This window comes from Triticum urartu, chromosome 7A, assembly GCF_056163025.1.
Source record: "Triticum urartu cultivar PI428250 chromosome 7A, HENAU_Tu73, whole genome shotgun sequence".
In the NCBI taxonomy this organism is placed as follows: Eukaryota; Viridiplantae; Streptophyta; class Magnoliopsida; order Poales; family Poaceae; genus Triticum; species Triticum urartu.
Window position 1 is genome coordinate 139090174 of NC_141879.1, and position 16723 is coordinate 139106896.

General features: G+C 48.0%; 1 long non-coding RNA gene across 1 annotated transcript; it reads right to left on the reverse strand.

Annotated features, from left to right (window-relative positions):
* Window positions 1–13272: 13272 nt before the first annotated feature.
* On the reverse strand, window positions 13273–16349 carry LOC147958591 (uncharacterized). Its single transcript, XR_015611072.1, has 3 exons — window positions 15975–16349; window positions 14898–14965; window positions 13273–13591 (listed from the first exon to the last, which is right to left on the reverse strand). It is a non-coding gene; the product is annotated as an uncharacterized LOC147958591 (long non-coding RNA).
* Window positions 16350–16723: the final 374 nt, after the last annotated feature.

Consider the following 16723-nt stretch of genomic DNA (forward strand, 5'->3'; position numbering starts at 1 on the left):
CGATGAACTTTGTTATTTATGCTTATGATATGTTGCTTCTATTGTTGCCAAGTCTGTATCTTTCTGTTACTCAACTATATATGTTGCATATCATCGACTCATGTGACGATGCAGGTGTATAGATCATCGATGGCGAAGAAGTGCTACGCCAGGAGTATACGACGAGTGGCCGGAATGTCAGGCCCAGGTGTACCGGTTTCCGGTTTTCGAGCGACAACCAGTAGTTAGTTTAGGTTCACGCAAAGTGATAGCTCTTCTCGCGTATATCATTGTTTAGATGGATGACGATGTAGTTGCAAGTAATCGAGATTTGTATCGCTATTTTTGAGATGATGACGAGAGACCACTTTGTGTTGGATGATGACATGATTTGATGAGACTATTTGTACGTATATGCTATGATTACATTTGTATGTGTATCATATGCTAAAGATTATTGTATAAAGCCTATTCAAATACAAAACAAATATGCAGGAAAAAAACTACTAAAATTAGCAGTAGCGAGTGGAGAAAATTTAGCAGCAGTGCCATAGTAGCAGTAGTGAGTCCAGGTAAAGCGCACTAGAACTATTAGCAATAGCGAGCTTCCATGAAGGGTGCTGCTGCTACACTTGTATAGCAGTAGTGCGGGTGTGCACGCGCTATTGCTACGGGTTAGTTGTAGCGCCTTATTAGTAGTGCCGGTCCCCGCGCTATTGATATACCTAGAACCCACGCTGCTGCTAGCCTTTTCCCTAGTAGTGTCACACTTCTATCTTTAACATTTTTTCTTAGCTCGATCCTTTTGGTTATATCTTGATCTAGTAGAATAAAGTTTAGTATGATCTAGCTTTGACTTTTGTGTTGATCCTTATATATGTAATCGAGTCTGTGAGCTATATATAATAAAGATTAGTTTTGAGTCGAGGGCTTGGTTATCCTGCTATGATCTTGAGGGAATAAAAGAAAAAAAAAGAAAAAAAGAAATAAAGAGATCATATTAATCTTATGGAGAGTAATGACTTCACATATAAAGAGTATGATGAATAAAAGTTGTTGAGAGTTGACAAACATAGTTTTGGTCATCGTTGCAATTAATAGGAAGTAATAAAGAAAGAGAGGTTTTCACATATAAATATACTATCTTGGACATCTTTTATGATTGTGAGCACTCATTAAAATATGACATGTTAAAAAATTGATGTTGGACAAGGAAGACAACATAATGGGTTATGTTTTCTTATATCCGAAATAAATTATATTGTCATGGATCATCCAACATGTTGAGCTTGCCTTCCCCCCTCATGCTAGCAAAATTCTTTGCACCAAGTAGAGATACTACTTGTGCTTCCAAATGTCCCTAAACCCAGTTTTGCCATGAGAGTCCACCAAGTAAGTTGTCACTGTTACAAGCAATAAAAATTGCTCTCTGTAACATCCCAATTTTCCATTTGGATGTTATACATAGGTCATCATATGCATATCATGTTTTAATTGCATGTTTGGTTGTGATCCTAGAAATCTTAAGCAACTCAAGGACCCAAGGAGAGAGTTGGGGATTTAATAAATTTTCATATTTGAAAAGAGGATCAAATTGATTTTAATATTTTTTCTCTCCAATTATTTCCAACATTAAAAATAAAAGAGAGAATATAAAATGACTTCTTCGAATGAGAGGAATATTGGAGAAGAAATTTTAAAATCAAATTTAAATTTTATTTCGATTTTACTTGAATTAGAAAAAATATGCATTTTTACGCTAGAAAAATGTTCACTTTGTTCTAAATATTAGGTAAAGATAGTGAAAATTGTTTCTGGCATTTTTAGAATTTTTTTTGATTATTTTATTAGGATTTTTTCTTCGGGCGAATTTTATTTTTCAAAAAAACTTCCCGCCTGACTGGGCCGAAGGCCCAGCCGAGCAAGTCGGCCCACAGCGTCGCCGCCTTCCTCCCGCGCAGGAGTCCGCGCCGCCGCAGGAGCTCGGGAGTCCGAGCCGGACTCCTACCGCCGCCCCCTCGCCCAAGGCACGCCCCCCTCTGCGTTTATAAGTACCCACAAGTATAGGGGATCTATCGTAGTCCTTTCGATAAGTAAGAGTGTCGAACCCAACGAGGAGTAGAAGGAAATGATAAGCAGTTTTCAGTAAGGTATTCTCTGCAAGCACTAAAATTATCGGTAACAGATAGTTTTGTGATAAGGTAATTTGTAACAGGTAACAAGTAATGAAAGTAAATAAGGTGCAGCAAGATGGCCGAATCCTTTTTGTAGCAAAGGATAAGCATGAACAAACACTTATATAAAGGAAAACGCTCCCGAGGACACATGGGAATTATCGTCAAGCTAGTTTTCATCACGTCCATATGATTCGCTTTCGGTACTTTGATAATTTGATATGTGGGTGGACCGGTGCTTGGGTGCTGCCCTTCCTTGGACAAGCATCCCACTTATGATTAACCCCTCTTGCAAGCATCCGCAACTACAGAAGAAGTATTAAGGTAAACCTAACCATAGCATGAAACATATGGATCCAAATCAGCCCCTTACGAGGCAACTCATAAACTAGGGTTTAAGCTTATGTCACTGAAAGTGCAACTATCCCTGGGTGGTTTTGGTAATTCCTAACAACACATAACTCATTGAGATAATGCTACTTAAATATAAACATTTCAGGAAAGCTCAATGATTGGCATGGCATGGATGAGAAAAGTGGATCCCTCAAAATTCAGGACAAAGAATTCTAAGGACAAAGAATTGCCTCAAGCTCAAAGCTCAGGACTCTACATCTTTTCATTTTAAGTGATCCAAGATCACATTGAGTCCATAGGGAAAGCCAATACTATTAAGAGGGGATGAGGTGTTGCCTAATGTCTTGCCTGCTCAAAGTGCTTAGTGATATGCGCCAAAAGCCCTCAACTACATTCTCATATCCACATATGTCCCAAACCAAAAGTCAAACTCGGACCCACCGGAACTTTCTATCCGGCGCCACTGAGTTCAGTTGCCATAGCCACTGCCAGAAACCCTAGTCTTTTCGGTCTCACCGATAGGGATCTCGGTCTCATGGAGATGGGATTGTAATCTCTGTGTTTCCCTTCATAACGTTTCAGTCAAACCGAGATGAGCGATCGGTCCCACCGAGATTGCAATGTAAACTCTATGTTTCCCTTTCGTAACCTTTCGGTCCAACCGAGATGAGCGAATCGGTCCCACCGAGTTTGCCTGACCAACTCTCTGTTAGTCCATTACCAAAATCGATCTCACCGATCGAGTTTGTGTAATCGGTCTCACCGAGATTACGTTATGCCCTAACCCTAACCAAATCGGTCCCATCGAGTTGACATGTCGGTCCCACCGAAAATCCTGACGTTCACATTTTGAACTAAATCGGTCTGACCGAGTTTCATGATTCGGTTCCACCGACTTTGGTGATTTGTGTGTAACGGTTAGATTTTGTGTCGAGGCTATTTATACCCCTCCACCCACTCTTCATTCGAGGGGAGAGCCATCAGAACAAGCCTACACTTCCAACATGCATTGAGGGAGTCCTGGATTAGGGGGTCTCCGGACAGCCGGACTATATCCTTTGGCCGGACTGTTAGACTATGAGGATACAAGATTGAAGACTTCGTCTCCTGTCCGGATGGGACTCTACTTGGAGTGGAAGGCAAGCCAGGCAATACGGATATGTATATCTCCTCCTTTGTAACCGACGTTGTGTAACCCTAGCCCCCTCCGGTGTCTATATAAACCGGAGGGTTTTAGTCCGTAGGACAACATACAATCATACCATAGGCTAGCTTCTAGGGTTTAGCCTCTCTGATCTCGTGGTAGATCTACTCTTGTACTACCCATATCATCAATATTAATCAAGCAGGACATAGGGTTTTACCTCCATCAAGAGGGCCCGAACCTGGGTAAAACATCGTATCCCCTGCCTCTTGTTACCATCCGCCTTAGACTCACAGTTCGGGACCCCCTACCCGAGATCCACCGGTTTTGACACCGACATTGGTGCTTTCATTGAGAGTTCCCCTGTGCCGTCGCCAGAGGGAAGGATGTCTCGTCTCGTCTTTAAAGACGGTACTACTATTGGGGGAGCTTTGGCTGTCGGCCAAACTCTCTGGCTAGGCAGTTTCATCATGACCGCCTGTTCGGCCGCCGTGCCGACGATGACTTCTCGGGTCATCGAAAACAGCCTCCACATCAAATCGGCACTCTCCGAACAGATGGATCCAATGGAGCTCGCATCCTTAAACAAGCTCTTGGATCGCATCACCGCCTTGGGAGTCGCTACGGACTATGATCGGATTGGGCTTAAACCCGATCAAAGGGAGATTAACTCTCCACGGGTTACCCATCATATTGCAGTGGAGGAGGAACAATGCGGCGACCTTTCCTCTATCTTGAGGACCAACTATGTCCGTATTCCCGAGCTCTTCGAGCCGGACGCCCATTCGTGGGAGGACAACATCCAATCCCTGAACTTAGAGTCAGGCAGCGGGCCAGGATTATCGGGTAACACCCCGGAACCGGAACTTCCAAAATTGGAAACTCCTCGGCCCCTGGATCCCAGATCAGGTATGGGTTCGGATTCAATTCCACCCACCCACCCAAACATAAGCGATCTTTCCCACATCAGGCAAGATCCCCAGGAAAAAGTACATCACTATTGGGCCAGATTCCTCCTTGCGATGAACAAGGTTAAGGGTTGTCGTGAGGAAGACGCAATGCTATTTTTCTGCAATAATTGCACAGACAAGGGAATCCTTAATGCCATAAATCGCTGTGAGATAACACGCTTCCCTGACTCGGCGTCCATAGTACGAAAGTACTGTGCGATGGAAAGTGCCTGGAAAACCGAAACAAACTTTTGGGATAATCCGGCCCTGAATACAAACCTAGTCCGAAATAAAAGGGTGCACTATCACAACACACCCGGGTCAACTACCAAAAAGCAAAAACCCTCTACAGGGCACGGAACCGTACTGGAGGGATGGCTCAACGAACCCTGCAAAATTCATAGTATAGAGGATACAATACCAACGCACAGACTTAGAGCATGTTGGATACTCCGGCAGGTGGCCAAAAGTGGTGAGGATCTTCTTATCCCAAATACCATAGAGCACCATCCCGTGGATAACAATACCGTGTTAACAGTCTTGGAGACCTTCGCGTCAAATAATAGGCGCAAGCGAACACTCCACAACATGGCCGAAATCTGCCACATAGTAGCAGTAAATCCATGGAGTGACACGGCTATTACCTTCAATGCCAGTGACGAACCTAAATTCCGAACAGCCCGAGCACCAGCCGCACTGGTCTTCAGTCCAATCGTGGACGGCTTTCGACTCACCAAAGTACTCATGGACGGCGGCAGCGGATTAAACCTCATCTATGAGGAAACTCTTCAAAAGATGGAAATAGACTGGAACCACATTGAGCAAAGTAGCACAACCTTTAGAGGAATCATCCCCAGTCGAGAAGCATGCTGTGCTGGGAAAATCACACCAGATGTGGTATTCGGCACGCCGGATTATTACAGGTCCGAAGAAATCACATTCCAAGTGGCCCCGTTCAGCAGTGGTTATCACGCTCTTTTAGGACGGGAGGCGTTCACAATCTTCCAAGCCGTACCCCATTACGGGTACATGAAGCTCAAAATGCCCGGGCCCAATGGAATCATCACCCTCGCCAGCGATCCGGACATAGCACTCCGCGCCGAAAACAAAACAGCCGCACTGGCCCTCGAGGCATTATCCGAAGCCCTCTCGGTTGAGGAATTAACCACGCTACGCTCCAAAGTGGACAGGGACGATGTGATACTCGACAAGAGATCCAAGTCCACCTCTTTTAAACCAGCGGATGAAATAGTCAAATTCCAAGTCCACCCAACGGACCCTACAAAAACAGCCTCCATCCGGGCATAGTTAAACCCAGTTGTGGACGCCGCACTACGAGAGTTCCTGCGCGAGAACTGGGACATATTCACCTGGCATCCCTCAGACATGCCAGGAATCCCACGCAGGCTGGCCGAGCATAGCCTCAATATCCTAAAGGGATTCAAGCCGGTCAAGCAAGCTCTTCGGCGTTTCTCCGAACCTAAGAGACAGGCCATGGGAGAGGAACTAGCCAAGTTATTGGAGGCCGGATTCATCAGAGAAATAAAACACCCGGACTGGTAGCAAACCTGGTGATGGTACCAAAGAAGGACAAATCCTGGCGCCTTTGTGTGGATTTCAAAGACCTCAATAAAGCTTGCCCAAAGGATCCCTTCCCCCTCCCACGCATCGATCAAATGATTGATGCTACCGCAGGACACGAGTCATTGTGTTTCCTCGACGCATACTCCGGTTACCACCAAATCAAGATGGCGGAGTCCGACCAAGCCGCAATGGCATTCATCACACCATACGGTCCCTTCTATTTTAACACAATGCCTTTTGGTCTCAAAAACGCCGACGCAACATATCAGCGCATGATTCAGACATGTCTGGAGAAACAAATCGGAAAACAGTAGAGGCATACATAGACGATGTAGTCGTCAAAACCAAAGACGTCGACTCTTTGATAGACGACTTGAGGCTCACATTTGACAACGTCTGAACATACGACATCAAGCTCAATCCGGAAAAATGCGTTTTCGGCATACCAGCCAGAAAGCTCTTGGGTTTCATTGTCTCCAGCAGAGGTATTGAAGCTAAACCGGCCAAAATCCGAGCTTTGTCACAGTTGGCTACTCCAATAGACCTCAAACAAATCCAGAAGTTAATTGGATGCATGGCGGCTCTAAGCCGCTTTATCTCCCGCTTAGGAGAAAAGGCTTTACCCCTTTATCGCCTCCTTCGGGGCACCGAACACTTCGAGTGGACGGATGCGGCCACAGCCGGATTGGAAGAAAATAAAGGCCAACTTGGCAACCAACCCAATCCTGGCCGCGCCAAACATCGGCGAACCAATGTTGTTGTACATTGCGGCAACTCATCAAGTTGTAAGCGCGGTGCTCGTTGTCGAACGGGAAGCGGACGGGCATAAGTTCCCTCTTCATAAGCTGGTATACTATGTATCCACTGTCCTCACTCCATGCAAATCACGGTATCCGCACTACCAGAAGATAGCATATGCGGTATTCATGGCATCGCGGAAGCTGTGACACTACTTTCAAGAGTGTTTGATTACAGTAGCCTCGGAAGTGCCACTTAATGATATTATAAATAACCGCGACGCTACGGGCCGGATTGCCAAATGGGCCATTGAGCTCCTCCCGTTCGACATAACTTACAAACCTCGACGAGCCATTAAGTCGCATGTATTGGCCGACTTCGTCGCCAAATGGACGGAGGCCGAACTCCCTAAAGAGTGCGGTGCATACTCCAATTGGATCATGCACTTCGACGGTTCTAAAATGCTGGCTGGTCTAGGGGCTGGCGTCGTCCTGACGTCCCCAACCGGAGATACCATTAAGTACGTATTGGAAATATTGTATACAGACTCCAACAATGCAGCCGAATACGAAGCTCTGTTGCATGGTCTTCGAATGGCAGTCTCCATGGGCATTCAACGCCTGGAGGTGCATGGGGATTCAAACCTCGCAATATCCCAAATAAATGGAGACTTTGACACCAAGGATACGAAAATGGCGGCCTATCGAAACGCCGTCCTAAAAATGTCAGCTCAGTTCGAGGGGCTCGAAATTTCACCATGTGGCTCGGGAAACCAATCAGGCGGCAGATATCCTCGCTCACATCGGCGCAAAACGTGATGCAGTCCCCCCAACATATTTTTGGAAAGGCTGTTCAAGCCATCCGTAGTATGGGAAGGGGACACCGGTAACAACAGTCGGGACCCAGCCAAAATACCCGATACCGAACTCTCTGACACAATTGGGGGCTCCGCCACCGAAATAACACCTTCAGCCCACGAAATAATGGCCATTATTGCCCCGTGGACAGAACCATTCCTGGCCTACCTAACTAGACAGGAACTTCCGGAGGACCAAAATGAGGCACGCTGCATAGTGCGGTGATCCAAGGCCTACAGGGTCCATGAGGGAGAATTGTACAAAAAAAGCACTACCGGAGTCCTTCAAAGGTGCATCTCTGAAGAGGAAGGGCGGAATCTTTTGGTAGAAATTCACGCCGGACTCGGCGGTCATCACGCCGCAGCCGGGGCTCTTGTAAGAAAGGCCTTCCATACAGGATTCTATTGGCCAACGGGCCGGGCAGATGCACAGGACTTGGTCCAACGCTGCGCCGGTTGCCAGCTCTTTGCAAATCAAAGTCACATGCCACCTACCGCCCTCCAAACAATCCCCATTACATGGCCCTTTGCGGTCTGGGGGCTTGACATGGTTGGACCCCTTAAAGGGGAACCCACAAGAAAAAATACTTATTGGTCATGGTGGATAAATTCACCAAATGGATAGAGGCCAAACCTGTTAAAACAGCCGAATCCGGACCGGTGATAGACTTCATATCCGGGGTTGTACACCGTTATGGCGTCCCCCATAGCATCATCACTGATAATGGCACGAACTTCACGCCCGACGAGGTAAAACTCTGGTGCAGAAAAATGGGCATCAAGCTCGATTATGCTTCAATCTATCACCCACAAACCAACGGTCAAGTCGAGCGAGCAAACGGTCTTATAATGAGCGGCATTAAACCCAGATTAGTGCGCTCCAGACTATTAGGCCCGGAGGTTGAAGCGAAAAGGTCCGCAACGACAAATGATCTACAATCTGTCTAGAAGGCATTATACATGTCACTTTAATTACATAGTCATGCAGACTGACTAAATTCCTCTTCTATACCATCCAACAGGCGGTCTAGCTTACAATCCTGTTGAGAATACTTTGCGGCAAATTCTACTTGCCCATAAACTAAGCTAACGGGGATCTCTTTTCCGTCGGGCCCCACAGGTCCGACCTCGGCCATGTGATTTGGGTCTGCTTTGGTATACCGCGTCTTCACCATGGCCCATGCTTCTCTGGCACCCTATCGGCAGGCTGATATCTTCCATAATCGGAAGCGCCGCCATGCTCCCTTGAGCTTCACCGCAAGCTCGGCAACGCCCTCTGGAAGGGAGACGGACGGCCACAAGGCCTGGGCAACACCTAGCATCACCTGCCGAACTTGTTCGTGCAGATGTGATAGCTCGGACAGAAGATCACCCACAGACCCGGGCATTTCCTCCGCGGGACGACCCGTCAGCATACCTACAGACATAACGCTGTTAGTCGGCTTTTTCTCCGAACTCCTTTAAAAGGATTCGTTCAAGCACTTACTAAAAATGCCGCGCCGAAGCCGCTTATTCTCCTTCTCGGAGTCTGCAAGCTGGCCCCGAACGTCTTTTAGTTCCACGCTCAGCTTAATATTGGCATCTTGGAGATTGTTTTTCTCCCGCCTAACCTCAGTCAGCACGCGTTTGCCAGCCTCTAGCTGCCGCATAACATGCTGGTCCTCTGGATTTTCTCCGGATTCATCTGCAACATCTGTTGTTAGATCTGCAGTTATGCCGCACATTATACAGTAGCCATCATTCTTTAAAGTAAATGTTACCAGCAGGTGACTTTTTCGGTTCCTGCAATGCAGTCATAGCAGCCCGCAGTTGGGTCTTGCATTCCTCTAGTTCCTGTGTTAGCCTAGTATTTTTCTCTGTAAGAACTTGCACAATAAAAATGATCCTTAAATCAGTTCGGCTAACTGTTTCAAGTCTCAGGGGCTACTGATACATATAAATTGACAAATTTACTTACCCGTACATCCTGTACATACTGATCCATGGCTTTGGCTAGACCATCTTGAGCAGCTCGGAGGTACGCCTCTCCAGAATTGAAGGCATCAAATGCCTCTTGTGAGAAACAGGCGTCATGAAGTACGGCCCGGCGGCGCCTATGATTCATGGCGCTTTCCACCTCTGAGTTTGTAGCGGATACTCTATCTGCATCCTCTGTAGGGGGATTATCCGGCGCCCGCCCCATATCGGCTTCCGCCTCTATGTCCGGCCCTGGCGCCCGACTAGTGGAAGCATGATTAGTAACATCGCCGGACATATTCCGGCGAGCGTTTTTTCTGTTAAAGAAACACGGGCGTCATTATATTTCAAGAAAGACGACAACCACGGAGCGGGGTTTGTTATACCTTTGCGCCGGCGTCTCCGTCCTGACCGCCTTCCTTTTTGGCCTACCCGGCCTCGGTGCCTCCTGTTGGCGCATTGTCATGGGTTCGGCAGGGCGTCCCGAATGCCTTCCCTGTAAAATGCCATGTGTATATGGTGGGTGAAGTGTCTAAAAGGGGATCCTAGTTTTGGAGTTGGGATTTTTGTTTTTTCTTACTTGCGATGCAGGGAGCAGTCAGGGATAGTCGGCCGTAATGGCCACCATGCATCGTCGCAGCTTAACTGATAGAACTGCCGGTCTATCAGCTCCACGGATATAACCGAATCTTCTTCGAGTCCGGAGTCGAGGGCCCGGTCAGGGTCCTCTGGTTGTGGAGAAGGGCTGCTGACCTCATTTATGGCTTTTCGCAGTTCCTGCCGCAAAGTGGCAGGGTGAATACTTACGACAAAGAATGCGGGAAAAATGGGAGCAGGGAGATATAACTTACACAGCTTGGAGGATTGTACATGGAGAATCCATCCCATGGCTTGATGCGGGTGAACTCTTCTTCCTCACCCTTGAACAGTTCGGACAGGATTTTCGCTAGAGCGGCAGCATTTTCCGGACCCTTACGCCCGCAGCGGGTGGCATCATCCGCCCCGTTATAACACCACAAGGGATGCCCACGGTATTGAAGTGGCTGCACTCCCCGCATTATGCAAATCGACATAACTTCGATTATTGTCAATCCTGATTGAGCCAGTGCTTTGATCCGGTTCATCAGATAGAGGACTTCTCCGTTGTCTTCCGACTGGGGGCTCCATGGGCGCCAACTTCGGCGCTTCTTCAGAGGGGCATTGTTGAACTCAGGAAGACCCCGCCGAACAGGGTCCGGAAGGGGAATGTCCTCCATATAAAACCATTCTAAAGGCCAGTCTTCGAATGACTTCTTCGGGGTATCGGACAGGTATCTGGTATCGGCGATGCGCCATATTTCGGCTCCGCCCACTTGATAAAGTGATCTCCTCTATATGCGAGGGACGAGGCAAAATAGCCTTTTCCATAGCTCGAAGTCAGCCTCACAGCCCAGGAACAACTCGCAGAGAGCAACATAGCCGGCGATATGTAGAATGGAGGCAGGGGTGAGATTGTGTAATTGGAGGCCGTAGAACTCCAGGAGCCCGCGGAGAAACGGATAAATTGGAAATCCAAGTCCCCTTAGGTGGCAAGCCCGGCTCAAATGGGCACCATATACGCCGGAGGGAGAAATCCCTTAGTCTGCAATTCGACTAATCAACTGTGCGGGACTGAACACCTCTACCAATCACCGGGCTTAGGGCTACGGGGGCAGGAGGAGGAGCTGCGGAGGTCGGCCATGCTGGAATGGATCTTTCCGGAACACGCTTTGATGGACTCTCGCTGGGGGAGGATGGTATGGATCGGATCTAAGGATCCCCATCCCTTTAATAGACAATTTATTTATCTGGCTAGGGGGGCGAATGTAAAAACACCCTGCTCCTCATATTCATTCGACGCGTGGGAGAAAGCCCTTATTGGGCACAGAAGCCAAGAGGTTCAACATTTATGGAGCCGGACACTGCTTATGAACACTTGAAAATTGGAGAAGAACCCGCCTTGCAATGCCGAAGACAATACTGTGCGCCGGACTCATCGTCATTGAAGCCTGGTTCAGGGGCTACTGAGGGAGTCCTGGATTAGGTGTTCTTCGGACAGCCGGACTATATCCTTTGGCCGGACTGTTAGACTATGAAGATACAAGATTGAAGACTTCGTCTCGTGTCCGGATGGGACTCTACTTGGCGTGGAAGGCAAGCCAGGGAATACGGATATATATATATATATATATATATATCCTCCTTTGTAACCGACCTTGTGTAACCCTAGCCCCCTCCAGTGTCTATATAAACCGGAGAGTTTTAGTCCGTAGGACAACATACAATCATACCATAGGCTAGCTTCTAGGGTTTAGTCTCTCTGATCTCGTGGTAGATCTACTCTTGTACTACCCATATCATCAATATTAATAAAGCATGACGTAGGGTTTTACCTCCATCAAGAGGGCCTGAACCTGGGTAAAACACCGTGTCCCCTGCCTCCTATTACCATCCGCCTTAGACGCACAGTTCAGGACCCCCTACCCGAGATCCGCCGGTTTTGACACCGACATGCATTTTCTGTGAGAGAACCACCTACACTTGTGTTCAGGTCAAGATATTCCACTCCAACCACATAAATCTTGATCTCTAGCCTTCCCCAAGTTTCTTTCCACTCAAATCATCTTTCCACCAAATCCAAATCCTGTGAGAGAGAGTTGAGTGTTGGGGAGACTATCATTTGAAGCACAAAAGCAAGGAGTTCATCATCAACACACCATCTATTACCTCTTGGAGAGTGGTGTCTCCTAGATTGGCTAGGTGTCACTTGGGAGCCTTTGTCAAGATTGTGGAGTTGAACCAGGGAGTTTGTAAGGGCAAGGAGATCGCCTACTTTGTGAAGATCTACCCAAGTGAGGCAAGTCCTTCGTGGGCGACGACCATGGTGGGATAGACAAGGTTGCTTCTTCGTGGACCCTTCGTGGGTGAAGCCCTCCCTGGACTCGCGCAATCGTTACCCTTCATGGGTTGAAGTCTCCATCAACATGGATGTACGATAGCACCACCTATCGGAACCACACCAAAAATTCTGTGTCTCCAATTGCGTTTGCACACTCCAAACTCCTCCCTTTACCTTCATATGCAATTGTTTTACTTTCCGCTGCTATACTCTTAGAATTGCATGTGTAGGTTGATTGCTTGACTTGTGCTAAGTTGCTAAAATCTGCCTAGAACTAAAATTGGGACAAGGCTAGATTTTTATTTGGTCAAGTAGTCTAATCACCCCCCTCTAGACATACTTTCTATCCTACAAGTGGTATCAGAGCTTTGTTCTCCATTTGCTTTGATCTCCATAGCTTTTGGTGGTCATAGCCTTGGTTTCACCAGGAGAATTTGGCGTCTAGCGAGGGAAATTACCAACGTAAAGGTCCTTACTTTGATTGTACAAATTTTGCTAGTTGGAAGCATAAGATGAAAATGCATATTCTTGGACATAACTGTGACACCCCCGATTTGACCGTACACTAATCATACACGCAAACGTGTACGCTCAAGATCAGGGACTCACGGGAAGATATCACAACACAACTCTACAAATAAAATAAGTCATACAAGCATCATATTACAAGCCAGGGGCCTCGAGGGCTCGAATACGAGAGCTCGATCATAGACGAGTTAGCGGAAGCAACAATATCTGAGTACAGACATAAGTTAAACAAGATTGCCTTAAGAAGGCTAGCACAAACTGGGATACAGATCGAAAGAGGCGCATGCCTCCTGCTTGGGATCCTCCTAAACTACTCCTGGTCGTCGTCGGCGGGCTGCACGTAGTAGTAGGCACCTCCAGAGTAGTAGGAGTCGTCGTCAACGGTGGCGTCTGACTCCTAGACTCCATCGTCTGGTCGCAGCAATCGGGTATAGAAAGGGGAAAAAGGGGGAGCAAAGCAACCGTGAGTACTCATCCAAAGTACTTGCAAGCAAGGAGCTACACTACATATGTATGCATTGGTATCAAATGGAATAAGGGTATCATATGTGGACTGAACTGCAGAATGCCAGAATAAGAGGGGGATAGCTAGTCCTTTCGAAGACTACGCTTCTGGTAACCTCCATCTTGCAGCAGGAGAAGAGAGTAGATAGTAAGTTCACCAAGTAGCATCGCATAGCATAATCCTAACCGACGATCCTCCATTCGTCGCCCTGTGAGAGAGCGATCACCAGTTGTATCTGGCACTTGGAAGGGTGTGTTTTATTAAATATCCTGTTCTAGTTTTCATAAGGTCAAGGTACAACTCCAAGTCGTCCTGTTACCGAAGATCATGGCTATTTGAATAGATTAACTTCCCTGCAGGGGTGCACCACATAACCCAACACGCTCGATCCCATTTGGCCGGACATACTTTCCTGGGTCATGCCCGGCCTCGGAAGATCAACACGTCGCAGCCCTACCTAGGCACAACAGAGAGGTCAGCACGCCGGTCTAAATCCTATGGCGCAGGGGTCTGGGCCCATCGCCCATTGCACACCTGCACGTTGCAAACGCGGCCAGAAGCAGACCTAGCCTAGCAGGCATTCCAGTCCAATCCGGCGTGTGCCGCTCAGTCGCTGACGTCACGAAGGCTTCGGCTGATACCACGACGTCGAGTGCCCATAACTGTCCCCGCGTAGATGGTTAGTGCGTATAGGCCAGTGGCCAGACTCAGATCAAATACCAAGATCTCGTTAAACGTGTTATCTTGAAATAACCGCGAACGTCGACCAGGGCCAGGCCCACCTCTCTCCTAGGTGGTACCAAGCTGCCCTGTCGCTTCGCCACCAAAATCCACATAGAGGGCTGTCGGGAAAGTATGTCCTTCCAGCCCCCAATTTGTGAATCAACCGCGGGTACTCCTCGAGCCAACCCGACTTTAATCATCACATGTATCATGTATAAAGTATATAGTATATACCCGTGATCACCTCTCGAGTGATCACGGCCTGATAGTATAGCATGGCAGACGGACAAGAATGTAGGGCCACTGATGATAAACTAGCATCCTATACTAAGCATTAGGATTGCAGGTAAAGGTAACAACAGTAGTAGCAAGGACAGGCTATGCATCAGGATAGGAATAACGGAAAGCAGTAATATGCTACACTACTCTAACGCAAGCAATAGAGAGAAGAGTAGGCGATATTTGGTGATCAAGGGGGGGGGGGCTTGCCTGGTTGCTCTGGCAAGGAGGGGTCGTCAACACCGTAGTCGTACTGGGGTCGCCGGCAGTCTCGGGGTCTACCGGAAAGAAGTAACGGAAGGGAAACACAATAAATAATAGAGCAATCAAAGCAGCACAAAGCAAGACCTGACAATACGTAGTATCAGAGGTGACCTATCGCAGTACTATGTGATACTAGCGAAGGGGGAAACATCCGAGAAAGTATTCCCGACGATTTGCGTTTTCAGACAGATGAACAGGAAGGGAAAAGTTCGATGTTCGCAATGCTAGGGATGTGTGGCGGACGAACGGACAGCGTACTCAGATTCGTCTCGTCGTTCTGAGCAACTTTCATGTATAATACTTTTTCATCTGACACACGGATTACTTTCTATTAATTTTCAAAGGTTTAAACAATTTCTAAAATTTCTGGTTTTATTTTAATTTGTTTTAATCCGAGTTGACCAAGTCAACTTGACTAGTCAAAAGGGCAGGAAGTGGCCCACATGTCATAGGCTATACCTAAACAAATAAATAAATCTAACCTATTTAAAAGGGGGCCTACATGTCATCTACTATTAGACTAACTTGGCACTAATTTAATCCTAAGCTAGACTAAACAAGGGCCGGCTCACACACCTCTGCACACACACAACACACACACTCACGCACACACACCACGACTCGGGAGCATATCAACAGCAGCTAGAAGGAGCGAACAGCAGCAGCCATTGCTAGGAGCAGTAGCAGAGTGCAGTAGCGGCGCAAGAGCATAATAGCAAGCGGCAACAGCTGTAGTAGGCAGCGACAGGAGCAGGCAGTAGCTTGAGCAGTAGCAGTACGCAAAGCAAGATCAGCAAGCAATAGCAGCAGTGGCGCGCAGGGCAAGCAGGGGCGAGCGGGGAGAGTAGTGACGTGCTCGGGCGGGGGCGGCCGCAGTGCAGCAGCATCGCACGGGGGCATCGGCGGCAGGCGTGGATGCGCGCAGCGAGCACGCGAGCGCGGCCAAGGCGCGGGCCAGCGCGAGGAAGCGGAGCAGCGGCGACGGAGTCGTGCAAGAGAGAGGGGAAACGCGAAGATGCTCACCCCGGAGCTCTCTGGAAGCTCGGACGCGACGGGGAGGGGTCGAAGGCGGCGCATCGCGCGATGGCGTTCGACAGCCGTGGCAGAGGAAGAAGATGCGGGCGACGTGTCGGCAACCTCCCAGCTCCGATCTGGTGCACGAGGTAGACGAGGCGGTCTTCGCGGTCCTCAGGGACAAGGCGGCATGGCGAGGGAAGGCGGCTGGCCATGGCAATCACGGTGGCGTGGCAACAGTGGCGGCGATTTAGCACGGGAGAGGAGAGCGAGCAAGGGAGAAAATGTTTGGGGGCTAGGGTTGACGACGGGGCGCCGGGGTCTTGTAGGGCGAGGCCGTAACCACCGGGGGAGCCGCGGGATGGCTGCCACCGCGGCCATGGCGCCGTGGATGGCCGCCACGCCTCCCCTGCCTCCTGTAGCGCTAGATTGAAGGAGCTGGGGATGGGCTGGGCCTGTTTTGCTAAATGGGCCAGGGGCCCGTAGATTAGGTTTCTTTTCTTTTTATTAGTAGGTTCCGCTTTTTCTTTTCTGTTTTCTTAGTTACTACTGTTTTGTATTAAGTTTAGGTACTAAATGGTTTTAGTTAAAGTTGAAACTTCCCACAAAATTACCTACTGATATTTTGGTGTTGTCTAAAAAGTTTGAGGTTATTTGGAAAGTGTTTGAAAATAGGTTTATATTTAAATGGGCATAATAAGTGTTGCTTGTCCATAATAATTATTCCTCGGGGCAATTTAAAAATCCATTTAATGTTG